The following is a 17,292-nucleotide window of genomic DNA, read 5'->3' as shown; positions in this document are numbered from 1 at the left end:
TAAACAGTTCTCAGTTGGGAGGCTGGCAGCTCTGATTGCTTTTCAAAGCCCTGTCTTTTATCACCATCATTTTCTTCATACATAAATCCAGGCTGCATCCCCACCTTCTGTTTCTTTTCTGTCTTCGAGCTGAGGAGTAAGCAAGATGCAATTTAGTAGCTGGGCTAGAGGGGGACCGAATTGCTTTAGAGACATCACTCGTTTAATTGACTTGTTTGCTTTCAGATGAGTCATGTTCAGTCTGAGTTGTTTTCCCTTAACTAGATGTTGGTGGCAGTGCTTTTTTCCCCCCTCCTGTTTCTTTCTTCCTTTCTTTCTTTTCCCTTGTCAAGTACAATAAATATTGGTTCTGATAGAGCATAGTCCTGGCTGTGAAGGATACAGTCTTCTTCCTGTTTCTTGAAATTAGAAGTGCCTACTCCACACTTGGTTGCATTTGGATAATGGGTGAACTACTAACTCCCCAGCTGTTCTCATCCCCAAGGTCAAGCTTAGCCAAAGCATCCTATCCCCACATTTTCCTGCTCCCCCTCTACCATCTGCATAAAGGTAGTTAAGGTTCCTAAGGGAATCCTATTAAACAGGTGTTTACATTCTTAAATTTCTAATCTGGATATTTCTGGAAACAGGTAAACAGAGCCTTTGAGTTCAGCAGAAAGATCTTAGCAGCAGGGAGTGGGAAATTTACTTGCAGAATAAAAGACTGAATTAAGGTTTGGCAATCTTCAGTCAATAAAGGAACATAAGAAAACTGTTGAACACCACTGCTGACACCTAATTGGTCTCATAAATGTTTATGGGTGGAAGGAAGGCAGGGAGGATGGAAAGAATTGAGGGAGGGAAGGAGAGACACCTCCTTTACAAGTTTGTCCTTTACCCACTATAGAGGTTGGATTTCACAGATCTCTGTCCTGGGCCAACTTCTCTATCTACCTATTCTCTCTAGATTCTTGCTAGGAAAAATCAAGTCTCTACACAGCACCTGCATTACCTACCGGCTCATCAGATATGCACATTATCAGGCTGTACCCCAGACCCACTGCATCAGAATCTGCATTTTAACAAGATCCCCAGGTGATTCAAATGCCATTAACATGCTGTTTTAGAAAGTCTTACCATCTTAAAGCTTCAAGTGCCATCTAAACGCTGATGAATCCTCAATATGCCTCTTTAACCCTGATGTCTTCAGGAACTTTAGATCCATGCATCTAAATGCCCAGTGCCTATTGGAAGTGAACAGGTTATATCAAATTTTATATGACTAGCAGACAACTCTTGACCCTCTAGGCTACTTCTTTATTTTTCTGTTTGTGCAGAAATGGTACCACCACCTACCATGTTCCTTGAGCCAAAAATGGGCATGCTAATTTTGAATTCTCTCTTTTCCTCACCACCAGCACTCGATTTGTCAGCCAGCTTGGTGCATTATTCCTCTGACTCCATCAGTTCTCCCACTTCCCTCTGTTCTCACTGCTAGAGACCTAGGCCAAGCCACTCATCATTTTTTGTTTGATTTACTATTCACTTCCACTTTTGCCTCATACAATCCATTTGCCTAAAAGCTGCCAGAGAACTCTTTTTCAAACATGTGTCATGTCCATTCCCTGCTTAAAATCTTCCCATGGCTTCACATTTCATCTAGAATTAATGAAAAATCTTTACCTTTTTTTTTTTTTTTTTGAGACAGGGTCTTGTTCTGTTGCCCAGGTTGGAATGCACTGATGCAATCATAGCTCACTGCAGCCTCGACCACCGGGGCACAAAGCAATCCTCCCACCTCAGCCTCCTGAGTAGCTGGGACTACAGGCATGCACCACCATGCCCAGCTCATTTTAAAAAATTTTTGTAGAGCCCGGTTCTCCCTATGCTGCCCATCCAGACTGGTCTTGAACTCCTGGACTCAAGCAATCCTTCCACCTTGGCCTCCCAAAGTGTTGGGATTACAGACATGAGCCACAGCACCCAGCCAAAAATCTTTAGGGGAAAAAAATCCTATGGGATCCACGGCCTACCTACTCTCTGATCCAAACTTTCAGCTCTGGTCTTTCAGCCTTTTTCTACTCTGCTCCACCCACAGGGCCTTCCTTCCAGGGCCGCTGTATGAGCTATTCTCTGCTGACTGGAATGGGCTCTTCTAATCTTACATGCTGGTTCTCTGCTTGTCATTCAAATCGCAGTCCAAATGTCACTTCCTTAGAATAGCCCTTCTTAATGATATAATCTAAATTAGCTCCAGTTACTTCTTACAATAATGATCTGCATAGTACACAACACTGATTTTGTATTGTTTGTTTGTTATTATGTATGCATGCATATATTTTTGTCTCACTCTACAATATAAATGTCTTGTGAGCAGATCTTCCTTGCTTATGCCAGCTATAGTGTTATAGTGAACAAACAGGCAAGGTTCCTGCTGATTTTAGATAATATACAGGTCAGTACTACCATTTTACATACAGGTTGTGGAGTAGATCTTTTCCAGCTGCCCAGGGTTGGCAACTAGAACCCAAAGCTGAGGACAAAGGGAAACCAAGCACCAAATGAATGATGCAGACACTAGTTTGAGGACTCTGGACTCCTCAACCATCATCCTGGTTCTCTCCCATCTCCACCTATTTGCACAAAGCTTGTATAAATAGATGTCTAGGGATTAGAGGAGAATGGCCAGAGCAGAAGTTGTTCACTTGGGAGGAGTACTGTGGTTTTTCTTTCCTCTTCCTAATGAGTGGTCTTCCACCTGAGTGAAGCATTTTCAAGAGAATTACTCACAGAGATTAGAGGGATTGGTAGCTCTTTTCAGGTGTGCTGTCTATTAATACAGCTGATCAGACCCATGCCTATCTAAGCAGGGTGCCCTTGAGACTTTGCGTGTTCCTGTGTTTAGAGGCATTACTTGCTTTCTTATAACACAGGAGGTATGAATGGCTGCTAAAGTTAGTCAAGAAAAGAGGGAAATAGCCTGAGATAAGAGATGTTTATCCCATACCATTTCTACCTGTACCCCACTATCCCAGGAAATAAGGGGGAAGAGGAGGTCTCCAGGGGGCAGATGCTTTCTCTCACCTACAAGTCTCTCATACCTAAGCCTACCAGGAAAGGAGTGGGAGGAAAAAGTGAGCATCACATTGGATGAGATTGAAGTTTTAAACTAATCTAATCTGGACATTTTTATTCATGAAAATGACAAGAAAGCTGGGAGGTCTGTCAGGCTTGTTATTAAGGGATAGATTCATCAGTGCTTGAGAGAAAACAGTGATGGGGAAAAAAATTAAACTCTTCCATGGCTGCATCCCATCTGCTCAATAAACCCTCTAGAAATTTCCACTGGTAGTCTACAAATGGTACACTCTATCTAGAGATAATTAAGGATTGAACAATATAGCCTTTCAATTCACATTTCCCATTGCATGCAAACTCTGAAACAGAACTGTGCCACTTTACAGATGGAGACTGGCTGGTCAGTTTGGAAAAAGGCTCACGGTAGGGTTGTATTCAGGAGAGTTGAGTTGTGTGTTTGCTTCCCTCAATTGCATTTTTAAGTCTTTGAAGTCTGTAGACATCTCTTTGACAACCTGTGAACTCTTTAGATCAGAAACCATTTCTCAGCTTTTTTTAGTTTCTTATAACACCTAGAACAGAACACAGGAGACGTTCAATAAATATCCATTGAGTTATTCAGGAAATAAATGTATACATTCCATTTGATGATTATAGCCAGACCTTGACCAGGTAAATTTTAGCTGAAAAATCAACTAACTTAGAGTGGGAAGATTAGAGCACAGAGTCTGATAATGCTATTTGTCAGCTGTGTGATTTTGGGCAAGTTACACATTTTTCTGAGCCTTGGTTTTCTCTTCATAAAATAACAGCAGCCATACCTGTGTCACAGATGTGGATAAAATGAGACAGCACATGTGAACACACTGAACACAGGACAGTTACCCCAAAGCACATTTCTGAAGTTGTGGACTCCAGCACAATCTTCCTGAATTCTTACCCTCTGTGATTGTTTGACAGACTTCCCCTCCTCCCTCTTCCTTCTTCCTCCTCTGTGTACTCCTAGATTATAAATGCAGGCTGAATCCACCCTCTCAGACATATAAGAGACACGTGTGAGTAGGCCAAAAGACCTTTAAGAAAAGACCAATATTTGCATATCTATTATAACTACTCACTGTTCGACTTGTTTCATTACAATTTCTATTTGGATAATATGTAAGGTCAATACTGTCACTGTTCTGGAAAATTCATTTTTTATTAAAGCAAAATGCACTGTATTTATAGAGATAACACCTTAAATGCTACGAGAGAAGGTGCACCAATTACACTGGTTCCCTTGATGGGGCAGGTTTATGTGCTACATGTTTTATAATATGTTACAAGGAATGGGACCTTAGCCCGTGTTGACGTGTCTCAAGTGTCATTCCTCAGCTGTACTCGAATAGGTCTGACCATTCTTCCTTGTAGACCTGGAAGCACTGAGATAACCATATTGAAAAAACAACAGCAAGGAAGAAAGCTCTCTTTTCTGCACCCCTGCATCAGTTTATTCCCACCGTCATTACATTCCTATCAGAGTCTCCCTGAGCTACATGCTTGCCTCTTCCGTTAGACCATGAACTACCGGAGGTGTCAGGTAGAGCATCTGGGACATACTAGAGCCTCAATAAATATTTGTTCAATTAGTGAAAATGAATGCCTGACACAAAGCAAGAGCTTGGAAATGAGTCTTTGAATTGTTTTCTTCATAGGGAGGTAGAATGGCACAATGCACCAAAAATGCACCTAGATGTTCAACCAGGAAATCTTGAATTCAAATCCTGGCTTTATCACGTATTAGATATGTGACAATTTACTTGACTAAATGAAACTTCAGTTTTCTTTTTTTATTCAACAAGAGAAGTTCTTGTGATCATTATCCTTTTACAGTTCCTTGCACATCGTAGATAAAACACATGGTAATTCCATTTCTTCTTTTCTTCCTTTTTTTTTTTTTTGAAGAAGTCTTCAGTTTTTATTTTTTATTTATTTATTTATTTATTTTTTATTATACTTTAAGTTCTAGGGTACATGTGCACAACGTGCAGGTTTGTTACATATGTATACATGTGCCATGTTGGTGTGCTGCACCCATTAACTCGTCATTTACATTAGGTATATCTCCTAATGCTATCCCTCCCCCATCCTCCCTCCCCACAATAGGACCCAGTGTGTGATGTTCCCCTTCCTGTGTCCAAGTGATCTCATTGTTCAATTCCCACCTATGAGTGAGAACATACAGTGTTTGGTTTTCTGTTCTTGCAATAGTTTGCTGAGAATGATGGTTTCCAGCTGCATCCATGTCCCTACAAAGGACATGAACTCATCCTTTTTTATGGCTGCATAGTATTCCATGGTGTATATGTGCCACATTTTCTTAATCCAGTCTGTCACTTTTTTCCAACATTTGGGTTGATTCCAAGTCTTTGCTATTGTGAATAGTGCCACAATAAACATCCGTGTGCATGTGTCTTTATAGCAGCATGACTTATAATCCTTTGGGTATATCCCTAGTAATGGGATGGCTGGATCAAATGGTATTTGTAGTTCTAGATCCTTGAGGAATTGCCACACTGTTTTCCACAATGGTTGGACTAGTTTACAGTCCCACTAACAGTGTAAAAGTGTTCCTGTTTCTCCACATCCTCTCCAGTACCTGCTGTTTCCTGATTTTTTAATGATTGCCATTCTAACTGGTGTGAGATGGTATCTCATTGTGGTTTTGATTTGCGTTTCTCTGATGGCGAGTGATGATGAGCATTTTTTCATGTGTCTGTTGGCTTATGAATGTCTTTTTTTGAGAAGTGTCTGTTCATATCCTTTTCCCACTTTTTGATGGGGTTGTTTGTTTTTTTCTTGTAAATTTGATTGAGTTCTTTATAGGTTCTGGACTTTACATTTTGACATGTTTTTGCAATGGCTGGTACCTATTGTTCCTTTCCATGTTTAGTGCTTCCTTCAGGATCTCTTGTAGGGCAGGCCTGGTGGTGACAATATCTCTAAGCATTTGCTTGTCTGTAAAGGATTTTATTTCTCCTTCACTTATGAAATTTAGTTTGGCTGGATATGAAATTCTGGGTTGAAAATTCTTTTCTTTAAGAATGTTGAATATTGGCCCCCACTCTCTTCTGGCTGGTAGAGTTTCTGCCGAGAGATCTGCTGTTAGTCTGATGGACTTCCCTTTGTGGGTAACCTGACCTTTCTCTCTGGCTGCCCTTAACATTTTTTCCTTCATTTCAACTTTGATGAATCTGACAATTCTGTGTCTTTTAGTTGCTCTTCTCAAGGAGTATCTTTGTGGCATTCTCTGTATTTCCTGAATTTGAATGTTGGCCTGCCTTACTAGGTTAGGGAACTTCTCCTGGATGATATCCTGCAGAGTGTTTTCCAACTTGATTTCATTTTCCCTGTCACTTTCAGGCACACCGATCAGACGTAGATTTGGTCTTTTCACATAATCCCGTATTTCTTGGAGGCTTTGTTCATTTCTTTTTAGTCTTTTTTTCTCTAAACTTCTCTTCTCGCTTCATTTCATTCATTTGATCTTCAATCGCTGATACTCTTTCTTCCAGTTGATCAAGTAGGTTACTGAAGCTTGTGCATTTGTCACGTAGTTCTCGTGTTATGGTTTTCATCTCTATCAGTTCTTTTAAGGACTTCTCTACATTGGTTATTCTAGTTAGCCATTTGTCAAATCTTTTTTCAAGGTTTTTAGTTTCTTTGTGCTAGTTACATAGTTCCTCCTTTAGCTCTGAGAAGTTTGATTGACTGAAGCCTTCTTCTCCCAACTCGTCAAAGTCATTCTCCGTCCAGCTTTGATCCGTTGCTGGCGATGAGCTGCGTTCCTTTGGAGGGGGAGATGTGTTCTGATTTTTTGAATTTCCAGCTTTTCTGCACTGCTTTTTCCCCATCTTTGTGGTTTTATCTGCCTCTGGTCGTTGATGATGGTGACATACTGATGGGGTTTTGGTGTGGGTGTCCTTTCTTTTTGTTAGTTTTCCTTCTAACAGTCAGGACCCTCAGCTGTAGGTCTGTTGGAGTTTGCTTGAGGTCCACTCCAGACCCTGTTTGCCTGGATATCAGCAGCGGAGGCTACAGAAGATAGTGAGAAACACAGCGAGTGTTTCTGACTGATTCTTGCTCTGGAAGCTTCGTCTCAGGGGTGTACCCAGCCGTGTGAGGTGTGAGGTGTCGGTCTGCACCTAGTGGGGGATGTCTCCCAGTTTGGCTACTCAGGGGTCAGGGACCCACTTGAGCAGGCAGTCTGTCTGTTCTCAGATCTCAACCTCCATGTTGGGAGATCCACTGCTCTCTTCAAAGCTGTCAGACAGAGTCGTTCACGTCTGCACAGGCCTCTGCTGCTTCCCCTTTTGTTGTTTAGCTGTGCCCTGTCCCCAGAGTTGGAGTCTACAGAGGCAGGCCAGCCTCCTTGAGCTGTGGTGCACTGCACCCAATTCGAGCTTCCTGGAGGCTTTGTTTACCTACTTAAGCCTCAGCAATGGCGGCCCCCCTCCCCCAGCGTCACTGCCACCTTGCAGTTAGATCTCAGACTGCTATGCTAGCAATGAGGGAGGCTCTGTGGGTGTGGGACCCTGTGGGCCAGGTGTGGGGTATAATCTCCTGGTGTGCCATTTGCTAAGACCCTCGGTAAAGCATAGTATTAGGGTGGGAGTTACCCAATTTTCCAGGTGTTGTGTGTCTCAGTTTCCTTTGGCTAGGAAAAGGAATTCCCTTCCCCCTTGTGCTTCCCAGGTGAGGCGATGCCTAGCCCTGCTTCAGCTCTCACTGGTTGGGCTGCACCCCCGGACCAGTGCCAACTGTCTGACATGCCCCAGTGAGATGAACCCGGTACCTCAGTTGAAAATGCAGAAATCACCCGTCTTCTGTGTTGCTCACGCTGGGAGCTGCAGGCTGAAGCTTTTCCTATTCGGCCATCTTGGGTGCACCCACCCCCCCATTTCTTTCTTTTTGATTAATAAAGAAGAATGCAGAATTGTTGGCATTTTCCTGCTTTTCATTCTATTCTGCTCAAGTTAACAAATCTAATTGAAAAGTGGAAAATATTTTTGAGTATGTGTTTTGTGGTATTTTCTACAAAGGCCTTGACTTCTGTTTTTCTTTTCTTTTCCCCCTCCACTAATTTTTAACTCAATAAACAACGAACTAACCTTGCCATTTTGGTATGGGGAAGTCTGTGGTTCCTAAAGCAGAATGTTGTAGACTGATACAATCTGTAAAGCACTAATGTCCTGGTACCAGTCAGTTTCTTTAGTTATTCTTAATATATCAGAAGGCCTAAAGGAAAAGAAACACCTGTTTTAAGGTTTCACAGGCTAACTCAAATGTCAAATCTATGTGTGTTTGGCTGGAATGAAATCAACTCAAAATAGTAACCGTGGTTATCTCCTGGTGATCAAAATATCAATGAGTGTTTTAGTGTATTTTGATTCATTAAAATGATGGGAAAATAATTTACTGGTACTCTAAAAATTCAGTCTATTTGATCAGCAAACATATTTCAAAACAGAGTTTATGATAGAGGACACAAATAAAGAAAGGGACCTTTGGAAAAAGCGGCATTAGGGTTTCTTAGTGGAAGCTCAACTCGGCAGCATGGCATAACTCCAGACAGTGGCATTTATGTAGGTGTCTGAGTCTGTTTGGGCTAAGCAAAAATACCATAAACTCGGTGGCTTATAAACAACAAAAGTTTACTTCTCACAGTTCTGGAGGTTGAGAAGTTTAAGATCAAGGCACCAGCAGATTCAATGTCTGGTGAAAGCCAACTTCCTGGTTCATACACATTTCTCTTTTTGCTATACCCTTACATGGCAGAAGGATAGGGAGTCTCTGGGCCCTCTTTTATAAGAGCACTGATCCCATTCGTCAGGCTTCACTCCCATGATCTCATCACCTCTCAAAGGCCCCACCACCCAATACCATCACTTTAGGGGTTAGGATTTCAACATATGAATTTTGGGAGTACACAAATATCCAAGCCATAGCAGTAGACTACAATGTGAATAGCATCCCCTGGAATTGTCTTATGTATTAATTGTGTTTAGACCCACTTTTCTGATAGTCTCTTGTTACTGTGCTGGGCTGAGGTGGAAAGAGTGGAGTTTGGAAAATTAGACCTTGCCCCTATTAGCTGTTGCCCTTGATCAAATCTCTAAACTTTATTCATCCCTAAATTGTGGTCCCTTTCTCTACAAGTGTTAGATACATGCCAGATGGCTATGTACTTAGAGTCTGACCATATTAGCAGGTGACTAATTCTACTTCCTCATCAGCATTTTAAAACATTCAGTATACATTTATTATTATTACTAACAGGAAAATTGAGTGGCAGACATGATTTCAGGCACAGTATTTTGAAGAATACTCTGGCATATACACGGGATTGCCATTTTCCTACTTTATGTCCCCAGCACAGATGAATTTAGAGGAGGCAGGGGAGGCATCTAGGCATAAGAGAAAAATAGGGATTTCTGGAGAGAAAATCAGTGCTTCCTATGCGTGTCCACTGTAGGAAGTGCTTATATATGCAAGTTAGAGCAGACTGAGACACGTCTGAGATAACAGGATGCCCTGGGCCGGCCTTCAAGCTGATGGATTTCAACGAGAGGCTAGGGCTTCATGGAGGAGGAGTAAAGAAGAAGACCTAGTGGCAGACGTGGCCAGTGGCTGCTGATTTGTCCTATGCCATTCCGTTATTTCACTTTGGCCCATAACTTGCATGCCCATCCTACTCCAACTTCTATGAGAATATCAGCTCTGAGGTTACCTAGACTCACTGTCCTTAGAAAAGCATTCATCTAGTATGGGTCAACAGGCTTCTTAGGGGTCTCAACAGCTGCCTCCTCTCCATACTTCTCTCCCCACATCTCCCTGCAAAGATTAACATTGATCTTTTAACCTTACAGGAAACCTGGTAAATCTGAAATTTTCCTTTTTGTTACATTCCCAGTGATGTTACTGCCCCGGGAGATAATCTATCACATTTTCTAGGTTGGCATGGGAGTCTGCTTAGCTCTGCATGCATGAAGAGTACATTGTCCTCTCACCTTACCAATGAGGAAGCTGAGACTCAGAGAGGCTGGATAACTTACTCTAGGTCAACCCTTAGCCATCTACCCAGCCAAGATTCAAACGCAATTCAATGTGTTTGAAGTCTGTTCTTCTTCCATCTCCTTCCGTCTCCTTCACTCCCACTGATCATTAGGCTATAAAATGGAGAGTTCTTGAATCTTAGGGTCAAACTCTATCAGGGCCCCTTCTTGCAGATGGGAGTGAGAAGGACGTGAGATATTTGAGCCTATGAATCCCTTTTGATCTTTTTGGCTGTTTCACATATTTAACTCTTTGAAGGTAGAGGTTGTAACCATGCATGGGTTTATGACAAGAGCCCCACTTGAGCCTAAAACGTGAGTTCGTTTCTTTAAATAGATATATATTCCCTTAAACGAGCCCATTCACAATTGCTACAAAGACAATAAAATACCCAGGAATACAACTTACAAGAGATGTGAGGGACCTCTTCAAGGAGAACTACAAACCACTGCTCAAGGAAATAAGAGAGGACACAAACAAATGGAAAAACATTCCATGCTCATGGATAGGAAGAATCAATTATCATGAAAGTTGCCATACTGCCCAAAGTAATTTATAGATTCGGTGCCATTCTCATCAAGCTACCACTGACTTTCTTCACAGAATTAGAAAAAACTACTTTAAATTTCATATGGAACCAAAAAAGAGCCTGCACAGCCAAGACAATCCTAAGCAAAAAGAACAAAGCTGGAGGCATCACACTGCCTGACTTCAAACTATACTACAAGGCTATAGTAACCAAAACAGCATGGTACTGGTACCAAAACAGATATATAGACCAACAGAACAGAACAGGGGCCTCAGAATAACACCACACACCTACAGCCATCTGATCATTGACAAACCTGACAAAAACAAGAGATGGGGAAAGGATTCCCTATTTAATACATGGGTTGGGAAAACTGGCTAGGCATATCCAGAAAATGGAAATTGTACCCCTTCTTACACCTTATACAAAAATTAACTCAAGATGGATTAAAGACTTAAACGTAAGACCTAAAACCATAAAAACTCTAGAAGAAAACCTAGGCAATACCATTCAGAACACAGGCATGGACAAAGACTTCATGACAAAAACACCAAAAGCAATGGCAACGAAAGTCAAAATTGACAAATGGGATCTAATTAAATTAAAGAGCTTCTGCACAGCAAAAGAAACTATAATCAGAGTGAATAGGCAACCTACAGAATGGGAGAAAATTTTTTACAATCTGTCCATCTGACAAAGGGCTAATATCCAGAATCTACAAGGAACTTAAACAAATTTGCAAGAGAAAAACAACCCCATCAAAAAGTGGGCAGAGGATATGAACAGACATTTCTCAAAAGAAGACATTTATGCAGCCAACAAACACGTGAAAAAAAGCTCATCATCACTATTATTAGAGAAATGCAAATCAAAACCACAATGAGATACCATCTCTTGCCAGTTAGAATGGCAATCATTAAAAAGTCAGGAAACAACAGATGCTGGAGAGGGTGTGAAGAAATAGGAATGCTTTTGCACTGTTGATGGGAGTGTAAATTAGTTCAACCATTGTGGAAGACAGTGTGGTGATTCCTCAAGGATCTAGAACCAGAAATACCATTTGACCCAGCAATCCCATTACTGGGTATATACCCAGAGGATTATAAATCATTCTACTATAAAGACACATGCACACATATGTTTATTGTGGCACTGTTCACAATAGCTAAGACTTGGAACCAACCCAAATGCCCATCAGTGATAGACTGGATAAAGCAAATGTGGCACATATACACCATGGAATACTATGCAGCCGTAAAAAGGATGAGTTCATATCCTTTGCAGGGACATGGATGAAGCTGGAAACCATCATTCTCAGCAAATTAACATAAGAACAGAAAACCAAACACTGCATGTTCTCACTCATAAGTGGGAGTTGAACAATGAGAACACATAGACACAGGGAGGGGAATATCACACACTGGGGCCTGTCAGGGGGTGGGGGACTAGGGGAGGGATAGCATTAGGAGAAATACCTAATGTAGATGATGGGTTGATGGGTGCAGCACACCACCATGGCATGTGCATACCTATGTAACAAACCTGCACGTTCTGCACACGTACCCCAGAAGTGAAAGTGTAATAATAATAATAATTAAAGGAGCCAAGTCAAAATGTTGAGCTAGAGAACTTCTCTTTTAGACAGGGTTCAAATAGCTACCAGCAATAATTGCTGCTCACATGCTTTTCTCCACTATGCACTGGTTCAGACTCAGTGGCTTGCATCCTGGAATATGGAGAGATGATTCAGATACAGGTACTTCAGTATCTCAGGCACTGAGGAAACCTGACTGTTTGTGATTTCATGAAACTAAGGGAAGAGCAGGGGCTCAGGCTCTGGAGCAACCCAGGAGCTCAGATACTCAAACAAAGCCCAAGCCAAGAAGAAGGTCTGAGTGATCTGCATCCTGATGTCATGTGCCAGTAAGCTCCTAGGCTTAAAGATTTCTCTGAATAGGGTCAGAGTAAGTTTTCAAAGACTTAAGTGGGGATGGGACAGCAGGTAGAGGCAGGGAGCCAGACACTCTTGTCTCTCAAAATCGTGTTCTGAGCTCACCTTTTTCATGAAACTTTTCCAGATGGACTGCAGCTAGCTCCAAGCAGTCCAATCTTCCTAATGACATCTTGACAATCTAAATCAGGGTCAGACACCTCTTTGAAGTATCCTGCCAAGCCTTCCTTTGTTCATTTCAATCCAGGGTCTAAAAACCTTTCATGAGTGGCATGCCAAAGACTTCATTTATTTACTCTAATTTAGCATTTCATGTGCCAAAAAAAAAAAAAAACTTTCCAACATGTGTAAAATCTCATTGTAGGTGAAGTAAAAGTCAGTATAAAAATCACATAATTAGAATCACAGAATCAGAATGTTGAATTATTGAGTCTAAAACTTCATTTTAAAGATGAATCAGGGCCACAGCAGGATAAGGTGTTACCTGGAGTCTAATAGCCAAGTTAGGGGCAGACCAAAGCTAGAGTCTACTGAGTCTTAAATTTTCTTTTTACAAGCAAATTTGAGTCTTAAACATAGAGCATCTGCTAGCAACATCAAGAAAACTGAAACCTCAAACAAAATCATCACTTTTTTTGTAACTACAGCCATGAATTTCTCCAGCATTTAGAGACTTCTAGCCTCATGTTGTTTTACTGGTCTCTTTACTGGCTTGCAGTTTGTTGGAAAAAGCACTGACTTACTTAGAAGGCTGAGTTTGGATTCAGTTCAGCCATTCATTTTTTTTGAATCTTGAGTACAGTATTTAGCTTCTTTGAGACTCTGCTCATTCAAAGGTAAATAGGGAAAAATCACAACCTCCTAGTGTTGTTAGGAGGTGTATTTTTCAGGGGTTTGGAGAAAACAGATCCCATGTTGGTTGGTTCAATAACTGGTCACAACACGGCAAAAAGACCAACAGAGCAATGAGGGAAGGTGAGGTCATCCTAGGATTAGCAAGTATAAGAAGCCACTACCTCTTCCAGAGTTGCAGGTACAAAGAGAGGAGGCAATGCTAAGAGCCCTGGCATCAGGGCCTAGTGGGAGCTGGACCCTTGGAGGATAGTCATTCCCAGGGGAGTCAGGCAGGACCTGGAGTTAGTGGTAATGCTGCCTTGCAGGAGCTCCGATCATGGTTTGAGGGGCTGACTGTTGGGAGCTAGAACCTGGAGGAGAAGCAGCCACTGCTCAAGCCAAGGGAGCAAGGTGAGAAATAGTTGGCTTCTCTTTCCCTCCCTTCTTCCAGTCTCTTTCTATTGCCTGCTATCAGCTGAACTGAACAGAGGTGAGGTCTTTTGGCAAGGGAACATTGGAATGTTGTTTGCAGAGTTTGGCCTACCTGTGATAAAGAGTAAATCAGGAAAGTGCAAGAATTGTTCTGAGTGCAGACGAGTTGAATAATTTCCTGCATATTAAGCTCCTAGCACTGTGTACAAAGGTGGTTCTCCTCCACCTGCGACACATTACTGGGCTCCACAGCACTGAAATAAACCTCCAAGGATTGTCTTTCCCGGCTGGCTCAGGCATTTTTTCATCTTGAAGTGGTAATTGACAACCCCCCACCAAGATCAAAGTGGCTGAAGCTGGTTTCCTCTGTGCACCCTATTCATTAAAATCATCGGTTGGGTGTGGTCGCGCATGCATGCAATCACAGTACTTTGGGAGGCTGAGGCGGGTGGATCACCTGAGGTCAGAAGTTCACGACCAGCCTGACTAATGTGGTGAAACCCCATCTCTACTAAATGCAAAACAATTAGCCGGGCGTGGTGGCACATGCCTGTAATCCAAGTTACTTGGGAGACTGAGACAGGAGAATCGCTTGTACCTGGGAGGCGGAGGTTGCAGTGAGCCGAGATCGCGCCATGGTACTCCAATCTGGACAACAAGAGCGAAACTTTGTTTCAAGACAAACAAACAAAAACCATAATCATTTCTTATGCTTTATAAAGTACCTTTTCTATCATGTGTTTAAGCTTGGCAACAACCCAATGAGTCATATGATAAAATGGACCATACAGTTGAGGCACAGAGAGGTTAGGTAAGTAGCCCAAAGTCAAACAGCTAATAGATGGTGGAATCAAATTTGAATTGCAATCTGACTCTAAGTTTAGTGCTTTCACTTATACTTGTAGCCTAATTCGCCAGTGTGGCCACAGAATTCATGAGTTTTAAACATTTCACACATGGTATTTCATCGTTTCCTTCTAGCAGGCAGTTGCTATTATTTTCTCTTATTTCTAGATGAGAATCCTGAGGTCCATTGAGGTTACATGACTTGTCCTTTGTTAGGGGAATGATATTATTTGTGATGTAATGAGCTTCTCATCGTTAGAGCTAATTAAGCTAGTGATCACATGTCTGGCTATGGCAGCACAGATGCTTATAGATACTTCATGATTAAAATGAATCATTGCATTTCAAAGGGCTTTTTCTGGAACCCCACATTTCTGAAGAAGATTACTTATCCAGAGAAACTCCATTTTTGTCCATTTCCTGTATTGAGCTACCATGTAGGATATTATTTGCAAAAAATGGTTCTGCTGCTATAAAACAAAACCAAATTGAACCCAACTGACTTAATGACCCTCAAAGTCATTTTTACAGCTCTGATTCTACAATATTATGAAATAACGAGCACCAACACACATCACCATTGCAACTACAATATGAGGACCCTAGGCAGAGGACAGGATCCTCTCAAAGAAGCTGAATAAATAGCTATTGTGAGGAGTTCAGTGGATGATGGCACAGGGGTCTTCATTTCTGCTTCTAGTCAAAGAAAATTTTGATCAGGCTGTAGGCCGCCTGCCCATTCATCTGCAGCAGGAAATGGATTTAGCGTCTGTATGGGCTGGACTCCTGTATCTGTCATCCAGTTAGGCCTAATCAAAATGTTCTCCGTTTCACCTGGTAAGTGCATAGGGCTTGGAGGAGGGTCTGAGTGATGGTGATGGGGTCCCATCGCTTTCTCATCACTGAACTGCAGTTGTTAAAAGGCCCATTTCTCCTCAGTGTCTCACTCTGAGCTGAGGCAGGCAATCTCTCCTGTTCCTGGAAGCTGCTCTTGGCAGCAGAAAAAAAATCTATGCAATTCACCCAGGATGGGGAGGGAGGCAGGGCACATTATAACCCCAAGGAAGGCTAAGGTCAGAGGTGAAACTCAGCACTGGTAGATGAAATGAACCTCCTAGCAGAAGCCTCCTTATATAATGAGGGGCTGCAACCTCCTGGGCTGGGGGTGGGTGAGGAAGCAGAGGCCAGAGGTCCTCTTGGGCATTAGGGAAGCTCAGGAAAGGGGATTGGAGTATCTCTGGCCTCTTAAGTACAAAGAAGGTGGGGGAAGGGGCTGCTGATTAGAATGAAAATGTGACAGTCTGCAAAGCTTCCCATTGGATTTATGCATCCTTTGCCAGGATTTCAGGAGGAGGATACCTGACAGCCCCCATTAGAGCTGGAGAAATGGAGGAAATTACACATTGTTCTGTTAAGGGAACCCCCAAGACCAGGGAATGGAGGCATCCCTGCTGAATTTGTTACTGAGGGAATATTGATTTCAGGAGAAAAACAAAGAATGCAGAAATGTTTCCACTTTGATGCAGCACATTCTGATTTGGACTGCAGTGTGGTGAAACTTCTTGTGTGACTCTCAGTATTCCAAAGCAGACATAATTCTTTTCCATTGAAGGATGTTATAGGTGGCATGGGGATCGTGGAAAAAATGAGCTTGCAGTTGATGTTGATTCAGCTGGGAAATGGGTCTTTCCAAGGAGTGGCGAATTGAGACTATTGAGGTAGGCTAAATTCTGGGAGGGCCTTAATTGTAGGCTAAGAGATGTGGTCAGTGTTTCAGGGTAATGAAAAACAATGAAAGTCTTTTGACCAGAAAACTGATAAGCTCAGAACTGTGCTTTTGAGGATAATTCTGGCAGCCCAGTGGAGGGTGTGCTGAAGGGGTGGAAAGGGTCCTTTTTCTCTTTTCACTTCATTGATGAGCAAATGCATCTATGGGTGCTAGGCTGGGGTGCCAGTTAGAAGCCTGACACAATGGCCACATGACAGAGAGGCTGAGAGACCTAGCTGAATTTGGGAAAGGTAATGAGAAAAAGACAGAGAATAATAATATTTTGAGTAGTCAGTAAGAGCCTATCTTGTGCCCATCATTGGATGCCTATCACCTCATTTAACCCTTGCAGCAATCCTGCAAGCTAGGCATTAATATTCCCCTGTTACAAATGAGAAAACAGGCTCTCAGTGATGTTAATTAACCTCTCAATGGTATTTAAACCAACACACAGTTTCATCTGCCAAAAGAATAGAAAAGCTTCTAGTTCAAGTCCACTCAGCTCAGCCCACTGTTATGCTTCCTCTTGATCCACAGAGTTTTATATCCAGAAGGGGCCTTTCGGATTATCTAGTTCCCACCCCCATTTTATAGAAGAGAAGACTGAGGCAGGGGATGGAGAGAGAGACAGCTCAGGTTTGCATTCTTTTGATTCTTCCAAATGCCTTCTCATTCTCAGTTGTCAATATGAGCCCTCATTTCATCTGAAGCTCACACCACACTCCCAACAGACAGGAAATTGAGTTATACCAATTATGTCCCTGGCACAGTTCAAGATGA

This window comes from Trachypithecus francoisi, unplaced genomic scaffold, assembly GCF_009764315.1.
Source record: "Trachypithecus francoisi isolate TF-2019V2 unplaced genomic scaffold, Tfra_2.0 Lachesis_group12, whole genome shotgun sequence".
In the NCBI taxonomy this organism is placed as follows: Eukaryota; Metazoa; Chordata; class Mammalia; order Primates; family Cercopithecidae; genus Trachypithecus; species Trachypithecus francoisi.
The sequence above is the reverse complement of the archived record's forward strand: the minus strand, read 5'-3'. Positions refer to the sequence as shown.